General features: G+C 41.5%; 1 protein-coding gene across 3 annotated transcripts in view; it reads right to left on the bottom strand.

Annotated features, from left to right (window-relative positions):
• Nucleotides 1-22,455, bottom strand: part of CCDC102B (coiled-coil domain containing 102B) — a 408,868-nt gene extending 386,413 nt beyond the window's left edge. For 2 of the 3 annotated variants that reach the window (XM_085604165.1, XM_085604166.1), the window contains exon 1: nt 22,254-22,455. The gene's annotated coding sequence lies outside the window, so the exon portion shown is untranslated. The remainder of the gene's footprint in view (nt 1-22,253) is intronic. The other variant, XM_085604167.1, reaches the window with a different exon arrangement.
• Nucleotides 22,456-23,113: the final 658 nt, after the last annotated feature.

Genomic DNA, 23,113 nt, shown 5'->3' with positions numbered 1-23,113 from the left:
ACTCCATTATAAAATAATGGCGGTAGGGACATAAAATAAAACCCCATTGGAACTAACGTTACAATACTTATATTATTTAAACAATTTAAAAATAAACCTGCATTTTCTTTAATGTTTACACATTACCTCTTAATAAAACATAATTACTAACATATTTTAAAGTATGTAATTCCACATTTAAAATTTAAAAATGAAGGCAACAGAAATTTTTATTAAAAAGAATTACATTACCTTTAATTATTTCAGTGCCTCATTTTAATAATTGTAAATACATAATACTATCTTTTTTATTTACGTTATTAATTATTTTCCATTTAAAATAAACATTCATATTTAACAATACATTATTTTTCTTAATTTTTTTAATGTTTAATAAACTTTCAAAGTTTCCTGTACAATTACATGGAGAATTCAGCCCCAATTGCAGAGGTTTCCAAGTGTGCAGAACGCCAATATGGTAGGAAAGGCACTACTAGAAATAACTTTACAATCACATTTGATGCTTTACCTGACTCCAAGCCTTATTTCTGGGAGAAGGAACATGTAAGTAATACACTTTCGAGTAGCTTTACACTCATAAATGGTGAATAACCAAACTTAGTCAAGTTACTTAAAAGTGCTAGAGTAAATGTAATTGTTGTAAATATACACATGGAGATTTACCTTTGTTGAGAGGCCCAAATGACCTAATTAATCTCCCTGATAATCTGTCATTTTATTATCTGAACAGTCTGGGTTTAGATGAGGCCTGGGTGAGCAATTTTTATCTTGCCTGCAAGGCTTTGTGTTAATTATAAAGTTTGATCTAGATGTATATCACATATTTTTTTTATTGAAACTATTTATGCTTTACACTTCATTTTTGCCTGCTGGAGACTGGTTGGAAAAGGAAATGTCTGCGCACTTTTGAAACAGGGTATTACAGTTGCACGGGCTACACGAGCATTGTTCATCTTTTGACTTTTAGTAACTGTGCAGAAATACATTGACCAGATATCTGGTGTGACTTTCATGCATGAGCTAATAACACATGCAACATTTCAACACAGGTATCTACTAAGCGCAATTCAAGTACTATCCAGAATGTTCACCAACTATTTTGCCCATCCCCTTTTGTTGACAAGGATATTTCCCTACCTGTTCTGCTAGTTCTATTCCTGACTTTTGATACAAAGGGCCAATCTGTCTTGCTGGCGCGTCTATCCACTGTGCTAGCGGTCTTGGTTCTTACAATAAAATGGTTTAAATCCTTCCTTCAAAGTCACATGCATTGGCTCAAATCAGGCACTGTTTTTTTCTGAAACTATAAATTTGAGCTATGTTGTCTCACATGGGTCGCGAATAGTTACTTCAATAACAAAATATCAGTAACAAAAATATTCCAATATAATATTATTGCAACAAAAGTATCAGGAAGCAAAACATCAAGTTTACATACTTTGTAAGTAAGCTACAAAAATTTCAGAAAGAATATCATGATCCACATTATCATCAAAAAAACAGGTAAGTATATCGCATTATCTATATGTATGGTATATTTGGTTTATTTTAGATATAAAAGCTTAAAATAATATAGTTCAGAATCAATATAAAACAAATTAAAATAATTATAAAATATATATAAAAAATGGAAAAATATGTAAACAACTAAAACGTAAGTTACACTAAAATTATTAATACTAATAAAATTATTAAAACAACAAACATATAGACCGAAAAAACATATGCCAAATATTAGTAAAAGGAATAGACAACCAACAAATAGAAAATATAAATACTTACAAATCATTTTAAAAAAAAAAATATTAATAATCCTAACTAAACGTTAAAGGTGTCCCCACCACTCGAACGTGTGCAACAGTAGGGAAAGTTTTAGACTTTGAAGGGGTCAAATTTACAATTCTCCCTCCAACGTAAGCAAATGCAGGGAAAGTTTTTGACCTTGGATAAATTAGAATTACTATTCGCAATCTAAAATATACAACAGTCAAGGGAAAGTGCTGGAAATTGGAGGGGGAACATTTACCATTCTCACACTAATGTTAGCATAAGTAGGGAGAGTGTTGGACTTTGGAGGGGCTAGATCCAATATTCCCACTCCAATCCGTGTAACAGTAGGGAAAGTGTTGGATTTTGGAGGGGTTAAATTCACTATTGCAACTCCTAGGTTTTAAAAAAAATACATATATTACAAAATATAAATGTTTTATTATATATAAAATAAAAAAACATATTTATTAAATAATATAAATAGATGTAAATTAAGGGCCTAATTACGATGCAGTCAGAAAAGACTACGACCGTCAGTCGTAGCTGTTCTGACCACATCATAATTAGCCGGTAAGATTCCTTTCTGACCAACCTATTATAATGTAGTCGGTCGGAAAGGAATCCGAACGGGCTTTCTGACTAGCTTTTGGCAGGCTTGGAGAGCCAGTCCTACACAAAAAGGAGCACAAGAGGGAATAATTAATCAGGTTGCCCCCCGCATCAAATTGCAAATACACAAAACCTGATTATTCACGAACACTAAAAACATTTTAATGGATACCAGGAGCAATTTTAACAATATCTCTGCCCACGCACTGGCTTTTAAAAATATTTTTGCCAGTCACCTCCAGATCCAAGTGTTCAATTTTCACTGTTTGTCAAGACACCAGGTGGCATTTCATCTTGTAAATATACCTTGAGGTGCCTGCCACGGGGTGTAGGGATGAACTGCACCTCGCATTTTACAATGGGAGGATGCATTCCAACCACTGGTCGGTCGGGACCGCCGACTGGGTGTAGGTCGGTCCTTTGACCGAGACGATCGTAATTAGGCCCTAAGTTTTAAAAATCCAAATTTGTATTAGGAGTCATCATCATCATAAATCTTTATTCCATTGATAAAACAGACAGAAAAGAAAACAAACAACATTGTCATTGTAAAAACCATCTCTAAAAATGTACATAATATGATAGAAGTCAATAAAACAGCATAACCCATTCAACTAAAACAGTACTTCAATTATTCAGGTCTCGATCTCCTGGACGCCAAAGCAGCTGGTAGAAAGGATAAAACAGTAAAAGTAACATATTCATTAGGAAACAACTGGAAATAAATCATAGCTGGCCTTATCTGGTTAAAATTCAGGGACTTCAGCAAGGGAATTAAAAACCACTTCCTTGGCCAGCTAAAATAGGAACAAAACATTACAAAGTGCAGAGTGTTCTGCTGAAACTTATTGTCGCAGGTGCAGTACAACCTTGCCTCAGACTGCACCCAACCACATGGGGATGCCAAAAGATAATGAAGTTGGTTAAACCCAACCTGGCCAATAAAAATCTATCTTACTGTCAACAGACCTTGGTTAAATACGTCTCCATCCCCTGCACAATTTTCAACAACCTGTGACTCTGGACAAATGGTTTCTGCAGCTCATTCGTCTCTCTCTCCAAATGGGATCAATCCAAAAACAGCCTCTTAACGCACCCCAGCTTGTGCATGGACAGTGAAGTGAGATCCTCAAAAATATCGGACCTACCTAGGGAAGCAAAAGCTGCATTCACATATGCTATCCATGGTATTTCATAGGCCTGGTCAAGGGCTAGGAAGTCTGCAAGGTTCAACTGATTTAGCTTTAATTCTTCCCTGCTCTATATCTTCATGCAGCACAATAAAGGGCTTAAGGACAACAAGTCTGTCATTTGTCCAAGGCCTACCGCTGCCAGCACAGAAAATGCTGGGGTAGAATGTGGAACCTGTACCATCTGGTGAAGACATTTGTTCTCTGCCATTTGAATCTTATCCATGTTTAAATATCCCCAAACCTCACTATCATACCGAAGTTGGGATATGCATTTAGACTGATGAATTTTAAAAGGTCCTTTGGCACCCGTAAACCCAGATTACATGCAAAGCTGCAAACCGCCCCATGGTTTTAACAAATTCAGATTTATTAGCCTCGATTAATCGCTCCTAAATGTTTTTGGCATCAAATAAAACGCCTAAGTAAGGGAATGCCGTGACTTTACCTAGAATGAAATTAGCCACCTTAAAGGTTTTACTTCTTGTAGATTTTAGATCCACTGCTATTACTTTAAAAAGATGAACAGGTCTATGTTCACCATAAACTAAACATACCTGGCCATGAGTAAATCCAAAACTGAGTGGTGCGGGCCAATAGAACCGTGTCATCTGCATTTAATAAAACTGGCAGGGATCTAGCTCCAACTCTAGGGCAGTCCACTGAGACTGGTAATAAAATGGGCTCTAGTCTGTTCATGTATAGGGTAAACAGAAAAGGGGCAAGAATGCGCCCTTGGTGAACAGCATAGCTAGTAGGGAGTGAGCAAGTGCAAGCAGCGTCCTGGGAAAAACGCACCGAGGCAGATGCCTTTGAATGGATATTACCTAGGAGGCCCACAATACTAGGTCAACTTCAACTCAGCAAGCAGAGCCAAAGTTTTGCTCGGTGTACCTTACTGAAAGCAGACGTTAAGTCCATGAATGCTAAATGCACAGATTCAAACCGGGCAGCCATGTACTTATTTATAATTAAATGAAGGTTCAGGCACTGATCTGAAGCAGACCTTCCTGACCTGAAACGATATTAGACATCGCTTAAAATGTTGTTCTCCTCTACCCACTCCCCCAGCCAATTTAAAATAACCCTCACCAGGACGTTTTACCACCACATCTAATAAAGATATTGGATGGTAACATTGTGGATTGTCCTTCTTGACAATCAGGACAATCACAACTGTAGACCAGGAGGGCAAAATCCTCTCCAGTGCAGCCGCATTCAACACCAGAATCAAAAGTGGAGTCCATACCTTCACAAAATTATATTAGGAATAAAATTGAAAAATAGGAAAACTATCAATATTTCAAATTAAACTCCAACAAACACATTTAACGAAAAGGGCATGATTACGATGTCGGTGGGACGGTACTGACCAACTTCCGGTTGGCAGTCCCACCACCGCAATTACAATGTCACCGCACAAGGTGTGGTCGCATACTCCCATTTTTCTATGGGAGATTTTGCTGCGACCATAAACTGGCTGTAGCACAAGCTCCCATAGAGAAATGGGAGCCTGTGTAAATCCCTGCACCGTGTGGGAGGCACCACAGGGTGCAGGCACCACAGGGTGCCTGCCACACGATGCAGGGATTTCCAAGTCCCCGACTGGAGGGCAAGGAGGGAAAGGGGCCCTGCTGGGTCCCCCAAAGGCACTTTTCGAGAGCAAATCCATGTGGGAAAGGTCGACATGGATTTGCTCTCGGCAAGTGCAATCATAATCCAAAAGCGGAAATGCCATCCTCACTGGATTATGCGGCCCTTCTGACTGACCGAGGGGCTCCTCGAGCCCGTCGGAAGTCAGCCAGATTATCCTACTGGTTTGAATTCCAACCGCTGCCATTGTATATGGCAGTCGGAAGTCAAACCAGGGATGTCGGTCGGAAAGCCTCCTAATTAGCCCCTTAATGCCAGTACTTATTATTATCAAACTTTTGACTGTGAACTGCCAACATTATTATTTCAATGACTGCAAAGGGTCTAGAGCGAAAGGTAAATGGCATCCCTGGCTTGGCCGGAAAAGATCACATCCCAGCCACAGAGAGTGCTCTAATTTGTTTTTCTGTACCAACAGAATCTGCTTCAAGTAGGTTGTCTAGCATTAAAATACCTGAGGCACTGATCCACATCTATCTTACTGATAAAATGTCTCCCTTAATGCTAGTTTATAATTTTTAGAGCAAAGAAAAGACGTTTGTAAGGAACCTAAATTAAATTGTACCTACCAAGATGGGTGGGATCATTTTCATTCCAACCACTAGCATCTGGAAACCTTTATCTTTGGATATGAGGCTCGCCCCGTGACAGTCTCTGAGCAAAAGTTGAAGGTAAATCTTCTTAGCTAGGCGGTTTTAAGACTGGTGCCTAGGTAAACAGTTTTGGTATTGGTGTTTTGTAAATGATAAATTATATCAGTCAGATGAAACCGCACCCAACCATGCAGTGTGGCTAGTGCTGGATTAAAACCCTGTGGAGGCCCCTAGGCAGTCGAAATTACGGAGCCCCCCTCGCAAATTATCTCCTAATATGTAATGCACCGGATTTGTTTACAAACTGACAGCTGCCAGAAGATGAGCTTTTAAGAGATAAATTGGTTTATGTACTTTAAGCTATTAATGGGTACATTACATTAATACAGTATTTTCTTGAGTCTTTAATGTAAAGTTTTCGTTTCTTTGAGTTGATTCATTTTTTCTATCTTTTGGAAACAATATTTAAGACAGCTTGATTGTAATTTTCTTCCAAGTTCAAATCAATATTATTTTGATCCATTGTCACAGGGCCCCTAAAAGGAGTGGGGCCCTTAGGCTAGTGCCTACTTTGCCTATTTGGTAATCTGGCACTGAGTGGGGCTCAGAAACACTTGTATAAATGATTTAAGGGGACGGTCTAGCTGTGTCAGAGCACACACATATGGTTTGTGCATATTCATCCCAAACTGATTTTGGAAAATTGTCTGTCCTTTCCTGCCTTGCTTGGATACCCACTGTTAGAAACTGGGTTTTCCGGTAGGCTAGGGCAAGCGCCAAAGCCAGACAGAAACCCCCGTTCCAGTTGCGGGCCGCTGTGCAGTTTCAAAAGCCCTGGCAGCGCGACACGTGGAAGGTGGTCCCCACCTCCCAACAGCCAGAGCCCAGCCCAACTCACCACTCCTTGGGGGCTGGGCCGGTGAGGTCACAGCCAGACTCGCTGGTGCTGCAGGGTCCAGGCAGTCAGCATGCGGGGATCTCGCCAATCACGGGAGCCCCGCCGACGAACAGGCACGAACTCGCCTGACTCTCGCCACTGCTCTCCTCCTTTCTCCGACAGTCGGCACACGCACGGGGCTACCCTCTGCTCATGGGGAACCCCCACCTACGGAGCGAAGTCTCCGGCTTCCTCTCGGCGAAGTGCCAGCGTGGGGTAGGCTCCCACCTGGCTTCTGGCCAGTCACAGGGCTCCCTTGGCACCACGGGAGCCCCCTTCCTTACTTCCGGCCAGCTTCCCTGAGGACGCTCCTCGTTGCCGGGCAACTCCCGGCACCAATCCTAGTGCGACTCCCCTCTGACGTAAGCGGGGAGCCTGTGCGGTGCTCCCGGGCTGGCAGCGGTGATATTTTCGGTGCAATTTAGGAGTGCAGGGTGGGCACCCGCTAGGAAGGCATCAAGGCGGGGTGGGCTCCCACTAAGTTGGCCAAAAGCCCACAGGGTGGGCTCTCGCTTACGTAATAAAGCATAAATGCGGGGTGGGCACCTGCTATGAAAGTAAAGTATGGATGCGGGGTGGGCACCCGCTCTGTAGCATAAATGCGGAGTGGACTCCTGCCCGATTGCGGGCAGCGCAGGGGGAATCCCACACGCCGGGACTCCCCCACAGCAGGTCGGCAGCCCCGCGCTGCAGGCACCACGCTCTCCTCTTCTCCTGGAGCACAGAGATGACAACAGCAGGCAAAATAGAATTGTAGCACTCACGAGGCGCTAAGTCAGGGTCCAAGGGGGCATAGGCAAGGCTGGGCCCGATCAGCAGGCAGTAGGGCAGCTCAGAAAAACAGAGTAGCAGATCCTAGGAGCAGTCAAACTCAGTAAAGTGGCCATCCTCCTGGCTCAGCTGTCTACACTCCATCCACAGTCTCTTCCTGGTCCAGTAGAAAGGCAGAGGGGCAAAGCTGGGCACAGGGGCCAGCACGCAGGGTCCCGCGGCGGTTCCTCCTGGCAAAGGGTCCCCTCCAAGTCAGCACAAGTACACCACACATGAGGTCACAGCCCCTGTATTTATACAACTCCCTTCCCTGCGTCTAGAAGGGGGCAGAAGCTTCTGGAAGAGTCTAGGGGTAGAAGTTTCTGGAAGGGTCTTGGAAGTTCCAATCCCAACTGGCACTGGGAGGGGTGTTAGTAGGGGAGCGGAGCAAGCATCGTACAGGGCAGGCACAGACCGATTCAGGGACAGGGGATTTCTCCGCCCACTACTCCAGTTGCAGACCTCCCACTGAGCCTGACCCTGCCTCCTTGGAGCCACCCACTCCTCACCAGCCCCGGTCACTTCTAGAAACAGACATGCAGGCAGGCACACAGCACACAGAAATGCCAACTTCTAAAACTGACATTCCTAAAATAATAAAAATAAATCTGCACACACCATTGCGCAGCATTTATCATTTATACTCCACACATACCAAACATGCCATACTTATTTTATTTTATTTAGGAGTTATCCCATAAGGGGGGAGTTCCCAATGTTAGCCTATGGAGGGCAGAGTGCACATGCACTTTACACTGAACTATAGTGCTAAAGTGCCCAGAGTGCTAAAACCACCAACACCATGTCAGCAAAAAGGCTAGGAGGAAAGAAAAAGTTTAGGGATTACCCTGCAAAAAGGGCCAAGTCCATCACGCACAACATATTCAGCTGTGTTGGGCTGCCTTTTCGTGCGCCTTAAAAATCTGGCATTTCCAAATGGAACAGCTTGAATGGGCCTGTGAGTGGGCCATTTTTATGGTCCGGTGCCCCTTGATGGGACCAAAAAATCATCTCATACACTGGCCCTTTCAAGCTGTCCCATCTGGCAATGTCAAACTGCCAGCAGGGCTACAAGGCCAGTGCAACACCCATACCCAGGACTACATGTGCCTTCTAAATCGGGTTGGGGTGTTTTCAGAATATTTCATAGTTTGTGATTCAATAATGAGGTCATGGAAAGCTACGAAGTGTATTCTCTCGTTTTTATAGGCCACAGCTCATGCAATTAAGAAAGCCTCTCCCATCCAATGTCCAGCCACTGAAAAAACAGCCACACATTTGCTATGACATTGTGAACCTCAAGCAACACAAGACTGAATAAGCTGGGGGTGCACTTGCCAGACTCCTCAATTCTGTAATAATGTCATACTTTTCTACTAAAACCTAAATTCACAACATCCTTATCTACGCATAGAAATATAATGCGTGCAGCTCCCGGCATTTTAAATTGTTAAGTAGCATTTATTATAGTTACATCCTTTGCCTTTTGGAAGGAAAATAGATTCACGTAATAGCATTATGCTGACTTTTTGTCCACATTTATCACTGTATAAACTCAGATGAGTTCAAACTGAAATGCGTGTTTTAATATAAGGTACTTCGACAGCCAATATTATGTTTGGAACTTTTGTCCTTCAAAAACCACAGCATAGAGATTCAGGTGCTTAAGAGTTAAACACTAAAAAAGCGCTGTGATTGTTTTCCAGCTACACAAAACCATTTACTCGCTACTTCGGTAAAGAATTCAGTACTTTGGAAAAACCTTTACGTCTTAATGAGAAACAGACTCTCTCAGCAAACACAAACTCATTTTCTAAGTTAAGTGTTTTATTCTGAAAGCAACTATCTCTCGGTACATAAAGTGTGGTGGTTAAATTAAAGGTGAACCTTGATTCCCACCTCTTCTTGTACGCCCAAACCCAAAGGGTTTATCTATACCATTATGGTCGATTCCTTGTCTTTTGCTTGATCACTCGGGCATGGCCAGGGCAAAGTGCACCTCCTGAGTTATTTACAAACTAATCAGTGAATCTTTTGAAAATAACATTGTCCCTGTCCCTCCAGTGGCTGTTGAAAAGTACGTTTTGGAAACATTCTTCTGAATTGAGTCGTACATTTCTACTTGTTATCAACTTTAAATCAATATGATGATTATAATGATGCTTTTAACTATTAATACCACAAATAGTAATATTAGTTGCCGAAGCAATATAATTATTTTTGTAACGGTGCTGGTGTCGATGTTGGTCTGTTTTTTAATGTTGCTATTCTCATTATTATGTAAAAGTATTATTAGACATTTTCTTCATGCACCAGATGCAGAATGAAACATTGAACCACTGTCACTTTTTATGCTATTGGAAAGCAGTACAAAGAGCACTGCCAGGCATGGTCAATGCAGTTTCAGTAACACAGACTTTCCATTCCAATAAAAGGCCCATAAAACATTGACAAGACTAGGGACATGGTGTTTGTTTCAATTAGGATGTTTTTCCAGATGTGCTCTGAAGAAGAATGCATTTCATGAATTGATTTCCTACAAGTCAACCAGTATGCCCTTTTAACTGCTTTTTGTGACTGAACCTTTCACTGGTGTGAATATAGGTGCACTGAACCTGAGATCTCAGTCCAAGGTGAACAGTCTTCAGACAAACTGTATTTTTATTTTTTATTATACGTTATAATTTTCAGAGCTGGGCGCTCCACTGAATGGTACACTCCAGCCAAATTGTCAGAATGGCTAATACATTTGCAAATGGTTGCTATTGAAATTAATTGTATGTAAATTCTCCTCATATATATCCTTTGGAGATATTCCAAAACAATGACTGTGTTTTACTATTCAATTGGCTAATGAGCCCTAAAACAAACAACTTGTCGGCCCTGAGGTGTAACCCAATGCAAGCACTTGGCATGTTTGATTGGCATTTTCATCCAATGATCGATGTTTCAACGCATCACTGCTGAATGGAGAGAATCTGCACCACAACATTATACAGGATTTTAGTATGCGAAGATTGATGAGAAAGTGATTGTAATATGAGAAGCTAGCACCACAAATCTACAAACATTCTGTCATCCCTTTCTTTATAAAAGCAAATCATCAGTGAATTCAAAGGTAGTTTACGTGTCAAGCAAGACAGTGATTGGCAGAAATTAATCTATGATATGGAGGGTTTCAATCTTTGTACTAAAGCTAGGAAGAAACCAATGTTGGTAGGGTTGTAGGAAGCTGTGGAGATCAAAGATACATTTGTGGAGCAAGGTGTTGGCCAAGTCCAAGATGGATGTAACAGCCTCCTGGGGCATGAACTTAATCTGAAAAGACAGATGGGGGTCATCATTATAGGAGTTTGCTTTTAGACTGTGTAAGATAGTTGACAGGAGTTTGCTGGCAAGACATTTATGGACTCTGCCAGCAGTACGAAGCGATTTGCAGCATGGTCAATGATGGTGTTAGTTTTTAACCTGATTGTGTCCACTTTTCAAAAGAAATGTTCATTTATGTTGATTGATTTTTGTTCAGAAGGACGCGAAAGCTACAGTGGGATTGAATTAGAGCATAGTTTGATGAATGCCTTACTTTTATTTTTATTATGCAAATACTAGGGATTCCCACCAACATAGTGAAATCTGGGTAACCAATATAATATCAAGAAAATATGTTCCTCTGGATGATATTACATATCTTGTGTCTTGAGACAAGTATGCAAATCAATCAATAAATAAACTAGACAATGTAGTGAGTTTTATACAATATATTGGTAATTCAGGGTGCAATAATAATATATTCACAAAGGAAAGGCCTCCCAGTGTTCAAGTGCTAGTATGACGATAGTGAAATAAGTTATGAATTAATTCACATATTGATATGTAGCCATTTGCATTAGACTGCCAAAAAGCAGCATAGATAAGTGTCATCATCTACTATGGTACATGATGATATTCTGTTTTTGACAGATGTGCTATTTTATTATTGCATGCTACATTGTTGTGAATTATAGAATGACTTTTAATTTGTAAATCATGACTCATGTGGACGTGTGGTACCATTGCATATATCTCTTCTTAATGCTCTATTTCTGGTACCAATTTTAAATGATTGACTGTGCTTTTAATTTCTCTATGTGCTGTACAATGGTGGCTATAATGTTATTGATGTTTTTGCAACACTACTCATATGACCGGTACGCAAATCAGCAGGTGTCTAGCTTACTTGTGGTATATGTGGGTCCAAATCTGCCATGAATCTGGTCTAAAGCAAGATGATACTATTGTCATTTTTCTTTGTCTTGGGAAAGGCAGATTTTTCCTTTGACTATCTGTTTATTGTTTTTTTCTAACCATAAAATCATTTTTAATATAAGAATAATTCTCCTTGCCTTAGACGATAATTTCTGCTGTGGTTAGCAAAGCTCATTCAGAGTGATTGCTCTAGCTCTGATGTTAAAATAGTGGGTAATCTGCCCTAGTGTCACTGCAGTGTGCCATGAGTTCACACGTGCTTGTGGCATGCATTGCACCTGCTGATGGAGGGCTATATTAGAATCCTGATTTCTGATTTAATTGTAAAATCTCGTAATTTGAAATCGTGAAATTGGGTTCATATTTTTGTCTTTCACAGACTGGTCACGTTTGACTTTAACATTACAACATGAAATGATTCCACTTTGGTAAAGCCTTTTATTCGCTGATTGCCTGTTCACCAAAGGAGTGTCTTTTACATTGTCTTTTTACCTTCTGTTCCATAAATTATTTTCTGAATTTCCTTAGAAGAGATCTTTTTGGACTCATCTGCTGTACTTACTGTCTTCTGTAGTGAGTCGTTATCTTTTACTTCCCTGTTATTGTTTATGCATTTTATGAGCTAAGTTTAACCCCTTCGCTGCTAGGCCTTTTCCCCCCCTGTGCTAAGCCTTCTTTTGGCTATTTGGGGTAGTTTGCGCTTAGGCCCCTGTAACTTTTTGACCACATAAGGTATCCACACTAAATTTGCGTCCTTTTCTTCCAACATCATGGGGATTCTAAAGGTACCCAGGGTTTGTGGATTGCCCTGGAAGGGACCCAGAAATTAGCCAAAATACAGCACACTTTTGGTTATTTGGGAAAAAAGTGCTGCAAATGAAAGCGTCTGGGTTTATCCCTGCAAATGGTATCAAAAAAGGGTGTGTGGGGCTGAAATCACCATTTTCCCAGATTTTAGGGAATGACAGACTTTTGTCAGAAAACCAAAATTTTGTACACAGTTTTGGCATTTTTCTGGGACATAGCCTATTTTTGCTATTTTTTGTGCTTTCAACCTCCTTCCAATTAATGGTAGAAATGAATATGAAAGCAATAATGGATCCTGGAAAGCTATACATAGAAAAGTAGACAAAATTCTGAATTCAGCAAGGGGTCTTTTGTGTACATCCATCAAGGTATCTTTATAGAAACTAACAGTTAAATATAGAAACAATTGAAAATTAGTTGAACAAAACAGCCTTTTGTGTTAACGTTTTCACCTGTAACTTCTTCTAATTATGACAGCTCTTTGAAAACAATATACCGTTTCATCTGCTGGACCTTACTGGTTGTTGGGATATATAGGACTTGTAGGTTCACCAAGAACCCGACAAACCCAGAGCCTAAAACTGAGCAGCAACTTGCAATGGTTTTTCATTATGTATATAGCAATTATTCTGGGAAAATGTATACATGGAAAAATCGGTATGAAAGACACATATGTATTTCTGAAATGGGAACAAAATATAGAGTTTAGAAACAGTAGATATTTGCACATTTCTGAAATTGGGAATACTCATACTAGCATGAGAATTATCGGTCATTTTTCAAACTGACTTCTTTTTTACCCATTGTCTTTCATTTGGAAGGCAGAAATGCATCGAAAGTCAATAGGTAATAACAGTTCCTTTACAAATCTGAATTATCCTAAGTCTCACTTGTGCAGTTAGGCATAGTGCCCACAACAGGAAATGGCTCAAAACGCAATGTGGACACACCACAATTTCACAATGAAAAATGACCCTTTTTTGGCAAAGTGCCTAGCTGTAGTTTTTTAACCCTAGCTCTGCCGGCACCTAGGGAAACCTAGCAAACCTATATATTTTTGAAAACTAGTCACCCAGGGGAATCCAGGATGGGGTGACTTGACTGCCTCTCACCAGGTTTTATTACCCAGAATCCCTTGCAAACTTAATTTTTTTTCTCCAAAAAAACACATTCTCCTCACATTTCTGTGATCCACAAATTTCCACTCACCCCGCGTTCCCCAAAGTCTTCCAACAAAAATGGTACCTCACTTGCATGTGTGGGTCAAGGACCCGTGACAGGCAAGGGCCCAAAACCTATTAAGGCGACATCAATATTACCTATCACAAACCAACCTGGTTTTGCAAGAGGGGGGTCCCAGGAGTTTTTGGCCCTGGGCTCGGCGACAATCTAGGGAAACCTACCAAACCCACATATTTCTGGAGACTAGACACCTGGGGGAGTCCAGCGAGGTATGGCTTGCATGGGTCCCCTAACGTTTTCCTACCCACAATCCCCTGCAAACCTCAAATTTAGCTGAAAAAATCACTTTTTTCAGAAGTTTCTGTGTGGTAAAGTTCTGGAATCTACGTGGATCCACAAAATTCCTCCCACCCAACCTTCCCCAAGGTCTCCCGATAAAAATGATACCTCACTCGCGTGGGTGGGTCAAGTACCCACGACAGGCAAGGGCCCAAAACCTATTGAGGCGACATCAAAATTACCCATCACAAAACAACCTGGTTTTGCAAGGGGGTCCCATGAGTTTTTGGCCCCGGGCTTGGCGGCCATCTAGGGAAACCTACCAAAACCATACATTTCTGAAAGCTAGACATCTGGGGGAGTCCAGTGAGGTATGGCTTGCTTGGGCCACTGAACGTTTTCCTACCCAGAATCCCCTGCAGATTTCGTGGCCGGGGGGATGGGGGCATTGGCATGGCCATATTGGGCAGCCCCCACCCCTAATTAAAATATAGACAAAAATCCCTAGTATCTAGTGGGCTTTCTGCCCTCCCCGGGGGGGTCAGATTGGGGCCACCACCCCATCTGCCCCCCAGGGGGGGCAGAAAGACTAAATTGGCACAGATTTTTATGGGGGGAGCAAAGGCCCTTGCCCTAGGAGCTGCTCCCCCCTTCCTGGTGTCTATCCGGTGGATCCCTGCTAGAGGATCGCCCTCCTGGGGCGATCCCCAAGCAGGGATCCACTGGGGAGGGGTACCATTGGAAAGGGGAGATTCTCCCCTTTCCAATGATACCTCTCCCGTCTTTGGATGTGCTCAGGGGGCTGAGATAGCCCCCTGAGCACATTGAAAGTGAAACTGAAATGAGCCTAAAGGCTCATTTTAGTTTTGGTTTCCGTCAAATGTCGACTAGGGCTAGGGGTGGGTGGAATTTTCTAAATTTACTTTCACAAACTATCGCAAAATTGCTCAAAATCTCCGCGAGCATGCGGAACTTTCACGAAGATGCGGAGATAGCTTTTCCTGCCCGTTCGTGATGTGTTTTTGCGTGCTCGCAGGGAAATTTATCTCTAACTTGCCCATGCGGTCGCTAATGGGCACGGCCATGTTGCTCGCGATGCTTATTTCCTGTTTCGGGTCGAATGACATGTTCGCGATCGCAATTTCTCGCGGGATAGCGCGACCGGCTACCAACAATCCAACATCTCGTGGCGCAAGCGAACGGATAGGAAAACTCGTCGGCGAAAGCAGGGACCCGGTAAGTCGCTACAGCACGCGCGAGAACGCATTTTTAAAGCACGAACAAGAAAAATACTTCCGTTTCACGGCAGATTGTGAAAGTTTTGCAGCTTTCGCGCTCTCTGCGGAACACAAAAATGTCAAAATATCGCAAATTCCCCAAGCGGAACTAAATTTTTGCCCAGGCCTAATGACGACAGCCCGACCTGCACGCTGATCGTCATTTCAAAGAAACCAGAGAGGGGGCCTCGGGAGCTGGGGAAGCTCTTCCCTAGCTCCCGAGGCTTTGGGGGAGAAAAGGAAATCCCTCTGCTGCAGAGGGATTTCGTGCCCCTGTCCTCATGACGGAATGGTTCCATCATGAGCACAGGAGCACCGATGCTCATGACGGAACCATTCCGTCATGAGCACCGAAGGGGTTAATCACACATGTTATTTGATATATACTTCTATAATTGTTCCTATTTTTCACCAGTTCTGATAATGGCCTTTTGCTGTCCAGAATTAACGGTCAAATCTCAAATAATTATGGTGGGTAAAAAAGTTGCCAGACACACAAAAGGGACATAATTGTTTGGACTTTGTAGAAACAATATTTTCCTCCCTTATTTGATTTGTGCCTGACATGTAAGAAGGTAGTGAACTGAGCTCAGTGCTTCTGAATACCAACATCTCAGTCTTGGCTCTATTCATACACATGAAGCTCTTATTCACCCTGTATAACAAATGGCTCAGACATAAAGTAATGTTGGCTAAATTCTCTGGACCTTTTCTGAAATGGAAGCAAATTTGTGTATTTTCAGAATCAGGGAGCCGTTGCCTCAGAAATGAGGATAGAAAAGCCCCCCAAACCCTCTTGAACACCTCAAGTTTATTGTGAAGTTTGTAGGCGGTATATACATGACCCGCTACCCTATGTAATATATTAATAAATGACTAAAAGACCCTCCTAAGATTCTAGCCCATGGACTAGCAAAGACCACTTAAACTGGTGGTGGACATATTGAGAGGAGAACTTTTATAGGCCAATGGTAAAATTACCCACTGGTTTATATGGGGAAAAAACAGTTTCAGAATTGCAAATATGTCCCAACCCCATTTCTATCCTTTTTCAGAATTTGCAGAGGATTCAGAATAAGAGAGTTTACACAGTGCAGTGAAAGAAGAGTCAGGTTCCGCTAGTCATGCTTATAAAGATGCTGAACTTCAAGGCCAAAGACAACACTTTGGAAGAGGTCTTGCAAAAATGCAAGATACCCCTTAGGTTAAGCAAGGCCTCCATGTTCCAGGACCTAATACAAGCTTCTGTCACAAAAGGAAGAAGAATGGTGAAGAACAATGTAGAACAACAAAGGAACAATGGGCATTTCCTTTCAGACTCATTTTCAAGGCTGGGAGCAAACTAATAGGACCAGCCAGTCAGGAATAAGCGAGTTACTCAGGCACAGGGATTTGGTGCTGGGATTATTTGCCATAGAATATGGTAGAGAAAGCCAGGAAAGTTGTGGTGGAGGGGTCTGTTGTGACTGAGGCACAATTAATCAGCACTGGTGGGGGTCAAGGGGAAGGACTTTCAGGTTATGAGTGGTACCAGGGCGTTATAAGCAGTCCACTTCCTTGTGGAAGGCGGCTGGCAACTTTTTCTTGTTGTAGTGTCTCCTTTGCTTTTGCTCAATTCATTCACCATTGTTGCATCCTTCAATTTTTCATTTTCTGTTCTCTTCTCAGCACCATCTCTTCCCTGGCCTTCTTGCATGAATTCTGCCCTGCCCTCTGGATTAGGGGTTGGTACTATTTTCTAAACGATCCCTAGAACTCTGTCTTGCCTCTCAATTAGTTGCTATACTTGCTCTCCCTCTAGCTCCCTGAATTCCAGGTTCGCTGTTGACCTGGGGTTCCAACATAGCTGTTATTGACTTCTTTCATTTGTGGTTTAGGTTCTCAGCAGCCCACCATGACAAGCATATTCACCAATACCTCTTTTTCAGAGTATTACAATGCTTATGCAACCTAGTAAAATTTTGTTTTATTTACTTCCGCTATACATTTGGAATTCACCATTGAAAATTCTATTTTGAATATCCTGAACTAAAAGAATCATATTGACGAGTCCATACTATTCCAGCTGTTTCTTTTCTCTCCCAATTCATTTTTCCTTCTCCTCCGGGGTTATTTCTGCTGTTCATGCTTCCTCACACATGAGATGAGCTACATTCTGGAGAGTGAGGTTTATTGTCTTCAGACTCAGTTGATCACGTTTCACAAAACCTGACATAGATACGGAAGAAGAAATCATGTGACACCTAAATCCAATTAATGTTGGTTAAGATGCTCCACAAGGCAACCAAAAACAGCTGATTAATTTGCATTGGTGCTGTCAAACAAATACCAGGGAAAAACTAGAAAGCAAACATAAGTGAGAAGATTGCAAGATGAATACAAACGTTCTGATTGGCAGGAACTAACATGATTGAAACTAGTTAAAATTAATAAAGAGTTTTATGTCCATTGAAAAAGGGGAAATTGTGGCTCATTTGAACACACAGAGAATATAATTGAGCAGTTTTTAGATGGATGGAAAAAGAAGTGGTAAGAGTTCAACGCAACAATGAAGCCTATGGGTTACCATGTGTGCAAAGTTCACAACATATAAGCTGGGGAAAAATCAGGGAAGTTTCAACTATGGATACCACTTTAAAAGTAGTATGGGTGAAATGTGTACACGTGTCAGAAATATTGATAGTGCTTCTGATATTAGGTAGCAACCACTGTTCTAGATGAAGGGAAGTGGAAATGGATCATTCACATATGAGATTAGTTAGAAGTTACAAGTTTGAAAATGGCGACAGCTCGTGAATGAGGGAGGAACCCAGGGATCTTAAATCAGTTACCAAAATCAGACTCTCATGGTACTTGGCTCACAGAAACCTAATCCTGAATATATCAGATTCCTAAAGATAAATCACAACACACAGCAGAACACAATTTTGTCAATATAAAAGAGAGATTTGAGTTGAGAAAGAGACCTTCCAAAGGTATTACAATGAACCAAATAAAGCATGTTTCACTTAAACCACAATACTTCAACTTGCCAGATACATATTTGTCCTTGTCAGATTAAAGGACAGTGGGCAAGTGTCATTTAATTTTAAATCATACATTTCATTAGGCCAAGTGAATCAATATTGTAGTTAAAAAGAATTCATTGTTTATCACATACATTTAAAGAGAGGGTTGCCAGTAGTATTTAGATTTAGCACTACATTCATCTACAATTATTGTTTTAGAGATGATAACACAAGTTGGTTGAATGAAGGTGTTAGACCTGCCAGCTTTATCATGGTTGTCTCCAAAAAGTTTGCCTTCACCCTCCTATGTTGCTGATTTTATTTTAGGACTCTGTGCACTTTACCACTGCTAACCAGTGATAAAGTGCTTGTGCTCTCACTCTAAAACATGGTGAAATTGGCATACACCAGATTTTCATATATAAGCTACTGTCCGTATTACAGTGGTACACCATATACCCATCACCTTTAAATGAAATGCTACTAGTGGGCCTGCAGCACTTATTGTGCCAGCCACTTAAGTAGACCCTTAAACAATAGCCCAGACCTGCCATTGCAGCCTTTATGTAGTTTTAAACTGCAAATTTGACTCAGAATATAACCCCCTTGCCAAGCCTTGAGCTCCCCTTTAATTATATTTAGGTCACCCCTAAGGAAGGGGCTAGGTAGCCCAGAGTGCAGGGTGAATTGTAATTAAAAGTTTGGATATGTACTTTTCAGTTGTACATGTCCTGGTACTGAAAAACTCCTACATTCGTTTTTCACTACTGTGAGGCCTACCTCTCTCAAAGTATAACAGTGGGATACTTTATTACATTTAATAAATACTAACTTTTGGTTGGAAACTGGCAGACTTTTCATGTTTGGTGTCTGAGAAATTGTAATAAAAATCCTCGTTAATGGTAAAGCCGGATTTTAAGTTACAATTTTGGAAATAGCACTTTAAGGTAGTTGGTGTTTTACTGCCCAATTTGGTGCCCTTTAGCCTCTTTATGGGTCACATGAATGGGTGTAGCTTACAGTTGGACTTTGTTTATTCCTCTCAGACAGCTACACAATAGAGGTATTTGTTGTACCTGGATGGGCCGATAACTGGCAGGATGGGGGTGGACTGGGCACAGCCCCACTTGCAACTGAATAGTTTGGGCTCTGCCTTCACACAAAGGGCTTTTTACCCCTGCATTGTCCATGCACTCAGCTGGAAGTCAGGGCAGGGAAGTCAGAAAACTTCAAGCACTACAAAGGAGGCTCTAGGTATAAAATTAGGATCCTCAGACCCATTCATAGGTACACCCCTGGACCTGTGTAAGACTCTGAAGGACAGTTGTGCTGCTCTGCAAGAAGAACTGCTACATTGCTGCCCTGTTGCCATGCTGCCCTGCTGTACTGCTGCCCTGCTTCCTCAGTAAGAAGGACTGGACCTGCATCCTGAAACCAGGACCACCAGAGTGACTCCAATGGCTAGTTTGCTGGCATCATGATAAGAGCCTCAGGGACAGACATCTTGAACTTAGCACCAGGACTTTGTCTGTTGTGTGTCTTATCCCCCTCCTAAGTGGTGCCAACCTAGTCCTGGTCCCTTGGAAGTGGGCCTGAAAGTGGGTCTGAAAGGGCTATGCCAGGCGAGCTGTGGTCCTGCAGTTAGAACAAACATACCTCACAGCCACTTTAGAACCGACGCTGCACAACGCATCCCTGTCGCAGGACTTCACATCACAGCCCACGGCCTCCTTGCAACTGATGCTGTGAGACAACACAGGCCTTAACATCACAAGCCCCTCATTGACAGCATCCTCAACAACAACACAGAACTTCATATCACAGCCTCTCAGCTTCGTCGGAACAGCTGTTGCATGATGCATCCTCGAAGCAGGACACCGCACCACAAGCCCCTAATCGATGGCATCCTTGACCATGACGCAGGACTCTGCATCATCTCACCACAGCTTCCTCAGATCCGCCACTGCGCGATGCATCCTCGACGTGGGATCTCGCAATGTTCTGCAAACCAGGATTTAAGGTACTTTGTTCAGCAGGCCTAAATGGGTTCCTGTATCTGGCCTATGGTCCATTGCAGTTGGCCTGAACTTGTGACTTTGTCCCGGTCCAGCACAACCAGATTACCACAGTTGGCACTTTGTGCTTTTAGGCACTATTTTTCGTTAAACCTTTAACAATGCATATCTCCTGTTCCACCGATTGTATATTTGTTTTTATGGTGTCAAATAGTTTCTTTAAATGTACTCTGTTTTTCTAAATTGGTGTGGGATTATTCTTGTGTTTTCACTTTATAACTGTTTGTGGGCTGCATAAATACTTTACACATTGCCTTTTAGTTAAGCCTGACTTTATTTGTGGCAAGCTACCAGCAAGACAAGGAAAGGAAAACAGTGACAAAGGGGGAAAGCAGGGAAGGAAACAAACTGCAAGCGTGAGATAATGGCGTAAGGAGAGTCTGGTAGTGGATGAAAGAGCCATGAGGTGGAATCAAGACTATGCAGCCTTGGTATTCAGCAAACCTGACATTTGGCATCGGCGACTGTGTGCTTCTGGGAATTCTTTCAGCACTGGCCCTTATTATTTTACAAATGAAGCACGAGTTTCTATGATGTATTCTCAAGGGATGTCCTTAAAGAGACATTGGATTTAACGGACTACTCGATTTTATTATGCTGTGGAAACATATTTTGGTTGGCTATTTACAAAACGTATATAATACTTCTCTAAATAGGGATGCAAAACTGAACCTCTTTTCTATTAATATAACCTTCAAATGATGCCCATTTAATATATTATGCTTTGTAAATATAGAATGATGTAGGTAATTTGCAATTTCGGGACAGCAAGTAGGGAACTTTGGCTACCATGTTTAATAAGTGATGCATATTTAGGGTTGTTTTGGGATACTAAATGGCAATGTTCCACTTTAACTTAAAAACACAGCAGTATTTATTTCCACCACCTGCAGCTTTTCAAAAGATATATAATCGTAGCCACATTTCGTATCTCAAGGAAAGGAACTCTGGAAAGTGTACCTCAATAACATGGTACATAAAAGTCCTGAAATAGCCACTATAAAGTACCTAATAATGAATGCATAGATTTGAAATGGAAACAAACGAGCAGGACCTCCCACTATAGAATTCAATTAAATATTACATTGATCAACGATAATCCATTTCGATGAATTAACGTCAAACATCATTGTAGTCATATAGGTATGGTGGATACGTTTACGATTACTGATTAGGAAATACACTAGTTTAATAGAATCATTAATAATGTCAGCTCCATGGACATCGTTTACGAGGCACATTGACTTTCAAACTATTCGCACGTTTAATACGAGGCATATTATTAATTTCTTTCAGCTGAGTGGACCACTACAATGTTATTGACCCTCTGTCCAGAAACTCAGAATACAAGAAACAAGTGTTAGATATCAGTTGCCAGTTCTGAAATCTGAAACATATTTTCTGGCTTTAATGGGCAGAATGTGCCAGTTCGTTATCTGGCAGGCATGCGAATATCAGTTAAACCATGTACTATGAAAAAGTATTTCATGATTGATATCAACATGCCGCTACATCTTCCTGATTGAAGGGAATTTAAGGTATACATACTTTCTATACATTCATTGCCTTAAGTGTAGCTCTATAAACACACAGCTTAATTACATTTTGTAAACCAGATGCATTCTTTCAAAGTCTTAAACATTTCTGACGCATGAATTGTTACAGTAGAGAGCTGATAGCGCACTCAACTTTCCATACCGAAAATCATACAATAGTGAGAAAAACTGCATTGTTCTACATATACATATATTTAACCATGAACAAAATAAAATGCTGCAATACTAAAATAAATAAAATGCACAGAGTTTAGTACTATACCTCGTTTTTGCAAAGCGGCAGTTCAGAATTGTTGTTCCAAGTTCTAAAATTCTTCTGCTTTTGACGCCCCATTAGTCCGTGCTTTTCCACAGGAGGACAAATACGCACAAACGAAAGAGCGAAACCAAAAGGTTATAAACAAACCGCCCCTCCGGACTCGCGGGACTGCGCGTGGTACTCAGGCTCACACACGTACGTGCGTAAACAACTGGCTATCCTGCTTACTTTTATATTTGGTTTTCTACTCTGGGGTCTTGGTCAACGGGATTATTTCCAGCAGAGCATTCCTCCACCCTGACTGGAACGGTGCTTTCATTGGTTGTAACGTTTCATCAAAAAACGTCCCCCGTCTCCGTTATAATGCAGCCTTTCACAATAAAACATTTCTGCATGTTCCCCACATGCGCCCTAGTACTTCTCAAGTGTGTATTTAAAAGCTGCAAAACGTATTCAGACTGTGGAGATAGCAAGCAGTAAACTTTGAAAAGCAATCAGATATACTATGTACAAGATTCCTCTTAAAGAAAACTTCGAATTGTAATTAAATCAGTATAGTTGCTTTTGGGGAGAGTTTGGCAACATTTTTTGAGGCCTGTAAATGGAACTTGCGCGTGCCAAAAATATATGATCTGAGTTGAAATCCATGTACACAATAACAGGGCTGGCGGGTGAAAGTGTGAATTCTTGAGTGATTACCTAGCAAAATCTGGTGAACAAACACAAACTAAGTTTCTGTGTGTTGTGATCTATGATGATTGACACCTGGAGCCAGGAGGTATTATTAAGTCTTCTTTATTCAGTCTCCAGTACAGGTCACATCAGTCTTGACTCCAGCCAGCCTAGTGTGGTACCAGCCCCAC

The sequence above is a fragment of the Triturus cristatus genome, chromosome 5_1 (assembly GCF_964204655.1).
Source record: "Triturus cristatus chromosome 5_1, aTriCri1.1, whole genome shotgun sequence".
Classification (NCBI taxonomy): domain Eukaryota; kingdom Metazoa; phylum Chordata; class Amphibia; order Caudata; family Salamandridae; genus Triturus; species Triturus cristatus.
This window is presented reverse-complemented; position numbering and strand designations above follow the sequence as displayed.